Source organism: Crocuta crocuta, unplaced genomic scaffold, assembly GCF_008692635.1.
Source record: "Crocuta crocuta isolate KB4526 unplaced genomic scaffold, BGI_CrCroc_1.0 scaffold52, whole genome shotgun sequence".
NCBI classification, from domain to species: domain Eukaryota; kingdom Metazoa; phylum Chordata; class Mammalia; order Carnivora; family Hyaenidae; genus Crocuta; species Crocuta crocuta.
This window is the reverse complement of record NW_027528617.1, coordinates 1,654,957-1,662,872: the sequence shown is the minus strand read 5'-3', so window position 1 is coordinate 1,662,872 and position 7,916 is coordinate 1,654,957.

Genomic DNA, 7,916 nt, shown 5'->3' with positions numbered 1-7,916 from the left:
AACTTTGAGAAGCATTTTATTTATTAATAGAAACTCAGTTTATTAACATTCTTAGTTTGTATTTTTGCAGTTTTTTAAATTTCATTAGATTATCTTTTTAAAAACCACAGGCAGGGAACAGGTAGTAGGTAGAGAAATTTAGTGCACTGAATACATAATTTAATATATACTAAACACAATAACATTTTATTATTAGTGTATATGTAGTGTATAAGTAGTGTTATTAGTGTACATGTAGTATAGAAAATAAATTAAACAAAAATTATTAAGTAAACATACCCACAATTCAGAGATCACCACTGTTAGCACCTTACTATATTTGTGGAAGATGTTTATAAAAAATAGTAAATATAATAAACATTCATAATAAATATATATAAATTTAATATATAAACATAACCAAATACATTTAAATGTAATATTTAACTGAAATCAATATGTTTTTTAAACTTTATCCAGTAATGTTTTGCCTTTTTGAAAGTGACATCAAATTGGCATTTACAAATACGAGAGCCAAGACAAGTCTAATTTCTAAAAGGCGGGAGTCAAGAATACATAGTAAGTGTCATTCTTTTTCTCTCTTATCTCACCTGTTCAGGGCACCAGATAGTCCTCATAATCACCACTGGATAGTTAGAGTGGTGATTTTCAAAACAGAGTAGAGAGTGTACTGCAGATATTTAGACAGAAATGTTTTCCAGTTCTCAGAAGCCAGAGGTCTCTTAATTAGAGAGGAAAACAGGTATTGCTGTCAGAAGCAGTTATCAAATCTTACAAAGCCTTGCACCCCAGAGAGTACCCAGTCCCTGTTATTTCTTCCTGAGAGGGCCTCTTAGTGACTGGCAGATATATTGAGGCTGCCCCATGGCTAGGTGTGCATGCAGACGGGGTTGTCAGGTTGCAGGACCTCTCCCTACATGATACCTCTTCAGGGTCCTCTAAGGCCAGAGGGTCACTTTGATATCAACACTGGGAAGCTGACCTAAAAGACTCTTTAAGATATTTTGGGGCCTGTGAACTCTCTTATGGGTAGACTGTCTCTGGGACCAAGGCTGTTCTTTGAGTGTTAGTGGGGGAAGGAGATGGTGTTCCAGTACAGTGTTGTCCTGAGCAGATAAAAATACTCAACAGTGGTGAGGCTCTTCGGGTCCTCTGAGCCAACAGATTCTGCCACTGTCACAGCCTGGCCACTTCCAGCGTGTTCTGGAGGTACACTCCATACCTAACAGGAACCCTCTAGAAGTATGAGAGTATATGTCACACCCAAAGACTCTCTTGGGTGTGAGCTAATTGCTTTTGTATTACAACAGTTAGATTACTATTATTTCTCACCCACCCCCAGAAAATTATTAAACATCGATCAAATGCTCACATGAAAATTTACAGATCAATGATTTTACTAAGAAGAGTTAATTAGTATGAATCTTATATTGCTGCTATAAAATCATGTATTAAAAAAGAGAGTGAAAAAACAGATGTCATTAGAAATTCAAGTTTTCTCAACTTAGAAATACATGAGTCAGTACTATAAGGAGAAAGACTACCTATCCTCCTAGGTTTCATTAGCTGGGTCTATGAAATGAACTGACATCAGTCAGATCAACAGGAGAAAAGGTATATAAATTCATTAATTGTTATTACCTGCATGGAAGTATCACAGAGGGGAAAAGTGAATACCCCTCAAAATCAATGAGATTTGAGAACTTATATGTTATCTTAATAGAGGAAAGGCAGTGGGGATTAGGCAATTTAGGGGACAGTTCATGATCTTTATTGGAGATGAATGGGCTCTTAGAAGAATAAATAGCATGTATGATGGTTTGTGACAAAGTTTGGGTGTGATGTCAACTTCTAGTCTCCTCTCTTGTGATAAGAGTTAATGGTCTCTGGTTGGTGAAACTCACAGGCAGGTTTTGACAATTGAGTTTCTTTTGGAGGATCTGTCTTTAGGCAGATAAGGGAAGCACAGAAAAAGCCCCTCCCTGCATTTGCTGATTTTCAAGTGCCTTCAGCTCAAAATAATCAATGTACCAAAGCAGCATATTTTGGGGTGGCATGTCATGAACTCCTTCAATAATGCCATACACCCATAGCTATGCTTATTTCCATATTGTTTATCTGTATCTATATTAAACTGAGCATGAGTTCATACCGATGTCCCTTGTTCTGTATTTAAAGAAAAAAGTTGGCAACAGATGGTGTCTCACAGCAAGTTTTATTTCAGTCTTGCTGTGATTATATGTGCCAAATCTACTCAAAAAATAATTGTCTATTCTCTAGGCCTCCTCTGAAGATGAGACTGCATTGAAAAACATGGTTCTGCTAGGCAGAAAGTGGTGCATAGGACTGGAAGTGCAGCAAACATTAGGAAAAACAGAAGAGGCAGGCAGGTGGTGTATCATTCTTCTCTTTGGTTCGATGCCAACGGAGATGTAACTATGGATATCAACTGTGGATATACTTTGAGGATTCAGCATTACTATTTTTCCCGTATGAACATTTCTGGCAGTCATTGATGAAGAGAAGGGAATCACCTGGTAGAGGCAGTTTTAGTAGCACTTTGTCTTCTTTGAATTGGCAGAGATGAAACAGTAACTCCTAGTGCTAGTAAATGGTATCAGTGAAGTGACTGTAATTTAAAACGAGCATTAAAGTTCAGGTCTTTTTGTCTCTAAATCTTTCTGCATTGCCTGAATAATGTCTTCTTTGTTAGTCTCAGGCCTTTGCAAGCCAAGTTAGTGGAAAAAAAGCCTATGCCATCCACTTGGGTGTCAGTGATATGGTAAGGGAAGGAAAAGCACAGTATATTTCCATTACAGAGGGAGGCAATGTGACGATCAGATGGCCAGGCATGGAGCTCTCAGGAAATGTTTCTTTTAACTTGAAAAAGGAAGAAATGCCTGAGAAGAACTGTATTTGGCCAACACCAGCTCTATCTGAGCATCTTATAAAAATATCTGAAAGCATAAATTGACAGTTAAGGAAAATGTGGGAGAACCAGTTTTGAAATGCATTAGGAGATGGCACTAAAGATATGCCATAGCTTATTAGAAAACATTCATATCTGTAAACATTTGATTTGAGGAACTTCCACTTTTCAGGTAGGGAGAATTACTTGGAAGAAAAGGACATGAAAGAGGAACCCAGGATGGAACAACATAACTGAAGGCTTGCTAAAATAAAGATTAATTAAGATTATGATATGCTGTTAGCATGTTTTCACACACTTAAAGGCAAGACTTTATGAACATATTAATACTCTCATAAACACAACATGTTAGTAGTCTTTATTGGCTTGTACTATCTAGCTGTCCACAGAATGCATGCATATTGCTAGGTACAGGATGTTTTATGTTGAAAGTACTAATATACAATGATATTTATCTTGGTGAAACAATTTTAGTGCGTACTGAAAATGTGACATAACAGACCAACAGATTATTTTGAAATTTCACTTTGAAAGCAAAGGAAGATAATGTTTGCGATTCTAGAAACGTAGCATAATACTCTTGGCCTATGTAATGGAGTACAACAGAAAAGTATCTTTGGAATTGTTTTCATTTTGTGAATTGTTCTAATCCACAACAGAATTGTATATGCATTGGTGAGTAATTCTACACCTAATTTTACTAAGGCAGAGGAGCAACAGAAGTGCTTGGTATTGTAGTAAGTAGATGTTTAGAGAAAACATAGTATCTCATTAAAGAAGGTGTGGGTGCAGAGAACATATTTATTTCATTTCTGTTCATCAAATCTTTAGGTTCTTCATTCCTAATTTTTATGATCATTTTGGTTCATGAAGCACTGATATTTGACATTAATAAGAGAATTCAGAAAGATTTCAGTCATGAGGAATTGGGTTCACAGCATAGAATTTCCTTGCATTTATCAGTCTTATGCTAACAATAAAATAGATTGGAACTTTTATGGCTCTCAAAGTATGAGCTTTCCATGGATAGTGAAGAATGTCCTCTCTTATATGTGAATATTTATATTTAAAACTAACGACCATCACTCTTTGAAAGCTTGCTATGTGTAAGGCACAACAAAAAGATATGCAATAATTTATTTAACCATAGCAGTTACCCCATTTTATAGATGAGGATCTTGGAGTTTAAAGAGATGTGGGTATGACTTATACAAATTGTGCAGTTAGTAAATATCAGAGTCATCTTAAATTTGGGTTTGACATAGAGATCTTTTTACCTGAGAGTTGGTTTGTGTATTGTTCTAATATTTTCATACAACCAAAGGGGGAAATCATGCCTAAACATTACTATAGTTTTAGCATGTAACTGGCTTACAGCCACTGTCTTGCCTGATCTTGCCACCTCCTAAGATTCCAGGGATAAAAATAGCAGCTAAAATTATGCTTAGGGGCCCCCCAAATATTCTGGGCCAAGACTGAAGGAAGCTCTTTTCAAGGACCTACTCAGTTACCCATTCTGATTGCTGAGAACTTTTGTGCTAAAATTAAATAGGAAAATCATGATTAGGGCCAAATCTCCAAGCCATAAATCAGTTGTAATAGTGTGTTGGGGGTGGGGGAAGATACAGTTTCTTTACAAGTGAGTTCCCCTCTGCCATTGAAAATCTTATTTTAAACATGCTCCCAAAATTGGAGAATTAAACTGCATTGGAACTTGGGAAAAGGGCCACAAAGCACAAAGCAGACTTACCTCTATCTAGGCTTGAACATATCCAGACGCCAAGACACAAGCTAATACTGGTTTGTCCTGATGTCTTGTGAGGCCCCATCTGAGAGACTTATTAACTTATGGTTGGTCTAAGCAGTTTACGTACACAAAATCTCATGGATTTCCTACTTCAGGTTTTAACTAATGGGCTTTTCTCTCAATCATTTGTTCATCTGCTCCCAGTAGCTTCAAGCCTTTGCTGAATCCTGGGCATAATGCTTAGTCAACTAAAACTTTATCATAATTGAGGACCTGAATCTTACAGTAGAAACAGGCAACATAACAGACTAAAGACGGTACCCCTAGTTTTGAAAGTCCATCTTGACCAGTGAGTTTATGATTTAAATTAGTCATCTTCACATTGTACTCTGAAGAGTGGGGTTTTGGAAGTGACTCAGGTATCAGGCAAGGCGAGGAATAAGTGGATGCCATGTTGGGGAGCTCAGACCCTCTCTTCAGAGCCACTGAACTCCGTGAACTGCTGGGGAAGCTGCCAGGTAACAAGCCCCAGCTGCCAGCTCTCTTTGGGAATTGCTTTTGGCTGAAGAGCTCCCAATACACGTCAATGCTTAAGGGCCCTCTCTGTTTGAGGGCACCCTGTAGAGTGGCTGAGGCCTTGCTGTGACTGTATTGCAGACCTTCCTTTGTCCAATCCTGCTTCCTTTACTTCCTTCACAGTTGCTGATCCCAGAGCACTCCCTAATCAACTTCCTGCATGCTAATTTCTTCTCAGTCTGTTTTCCAGGGAACTGGACCTACAACAAAATCAATTACAGCAGCCCTGCTTTTATCATTTATTGATATTGGCTATTCATGTGAGATTTCACTTAGGGCAAACAAACTAAAAATCTTTGAAAGCCACTGTTCTAATTAATATTTGAAGAAATGCTTTACTTTATATGAGAAATCACCTTTATAGTTTTGTGCAAGGCCAATTTATTTAAGTTAAGGCTCCCAAGCCAACATCTAAGCAGTGTATTTTCCTTTTGTAATTGTTGCTTCTTAGCCTTTGCTTGTATATTGCATTTATATATATATTCATGTGCCTGTTAAAGCTGGAAATACATTAAATAAGGAAATCATAAATATTTTTGATATTACATATGTAAAACTAAGAAATTATACAACAGAAGCAACCATAGCAGACAGAGAAGGGCATTCAGACAGAGAAGATAGTGTGTGTACTCAAATATTGATAGAAGTTTTACATATCCCATCCCCTATCCTTGAAAAATAACTCTTAAGATTTTTGTCTTAAGATATTATGGTATAAAGAAGTATATTATATATAGAATGTTCATTCATTTGTTAAAAAAAACCCCTAACACTAAAATATATACCTCAATTAGCCTCATAATAAAGGGGTAAACCAATATCAAAAAAGGACCATGATCTTATGATAAAATTCATTGTATTCTGTAGTGCATTGGAAAGCTATCAAGGAAATTTCCAACTAATATTAAGTTGCTGAAAGGCTAAATGATACAACTTTAACTGCTGGAAAGATACGTCAAATTTAATAGGCGTGTGTTTGACTAAGTTCTGGATCTTAGCAGGCCCCTGCAGAGCTCATTCAATAACTCTAATTTATGCAATAGTCAAGGCAACAAAGGAGAAACACAGCTTGGTTGCAGGGTTTGGTCTTGACCTAGGTTTTCCTACTACTCTCCTGCCTAGGAAGCCATCCACATATCAAGCTTTAGCTTTCTGCTGCTCCAGCATTAGAGATGATCCACTGATAGGTATGTTGTTGCTTTGGCAATTTCCCAACTTGATGTGGTAGCAATTAAGTGGTAAATAGAACATGATAGAAGGAGTCAGAAGTGAGACTCAGAATGCAAGGTTGTGGAAGTGTATTATTTATTGGAAAAGATAACAAAGTACTTTATATACATGTTATTTAACATTTATAATCTGGGTAACTAGAACATTCTAGTAGTGAATTTATTCTGTAGCCTAAAATACCCAAGCTTAGATACTCAAGAATTCCTGATCACAACTTCTGTGTTTTGTTTTGTTTTTTTAATTAAAAGTTAGTAGACAAAAGTCTATTGAAAAATACTGGAAATATGAAGTTTAGGTAGCATCAGTGACCACATACATTCTAAAATATACTTTCTGGAGAAATAGTGATTTCACCAATTACAACACTGAAAATTCACACTGCCTCCTAAAAATATGCAAGTGTATAGTAGTAATACTGTATACGCAAATAATAGCTATATTCTTCCATCAAAAGTGAATAAACTTTATAAATGATAACATATACACCAATTGACATTCTTTATGCATGATAAGCATACTTTTGGAGTTAAAGAACTCTAAAGTACAACAAGTGCTAAATCTTTGTTAATGCCCTATAGGGAGTACATGAATAAATGACATTGATTTACTAATCTAAATATCTTGAGCATGTATTATGTGCCAGGCATTGTGTTAGACGATGCAATTTATGAACTGGATAGACATGTTCTCTGCCCTTGTGAAGCCTACTGTCTAAAGGAAGAAACTGACAAATAAGCTATTACAATATAGCATGACAAATGCTGATAGGGGAAGCACAGGTTTCTCAGAAAGCACATGAAATGCCAAAACTGGACTTAAGAATCAGAAAAATTTTCCTGGGGGACATTATGTCTAAAGGTCTTAAAGCTGTGGATGTATTGGTCAGTTTGGTGAGGAGGGATTAAAGAAGCTAAAGCGTATACAGAGTTCCGGAAGTGAGTAAGCACAACTCTCACAAGGAACGGAAAAATCAATTCGTAAAGCTGAGTCTTGGAAAGGGATGGTAGTAGTATAGAGAGATAAAGTATACAAGAGCTAGTGCTTGAGGAGCCTTGTAAATAGATTAAGGAGTAAGCACTTTATCATAATGGTGACAGGAAGCCATTGAAAAGATTTAGGCCAAAGGGATTATTCTGACTGTGGAGTGGAAAACGAAGGCAGGGGAGACCAACTAGGATTCTGAGACAGCAATCTAGGGAGATGATGGTGGATGAACGAAGTTAGTGATACTGGGAATCAGGAGAAGTATAAAGATTGAAGACATTTCTTAGGAAGTAAAATACTACTTGGTGACTGGTTATATGTAGGCAGTGTTGGAGACAACCACCATGTGCTGAGAATGGAAACACAGGAAGATAAAAAGGGTTGGGAAAAGGAACCCGAGTTCCTTTGTTTTGTTTTGTTTTGGATATAGTGAATATGAGGTACTAAGGG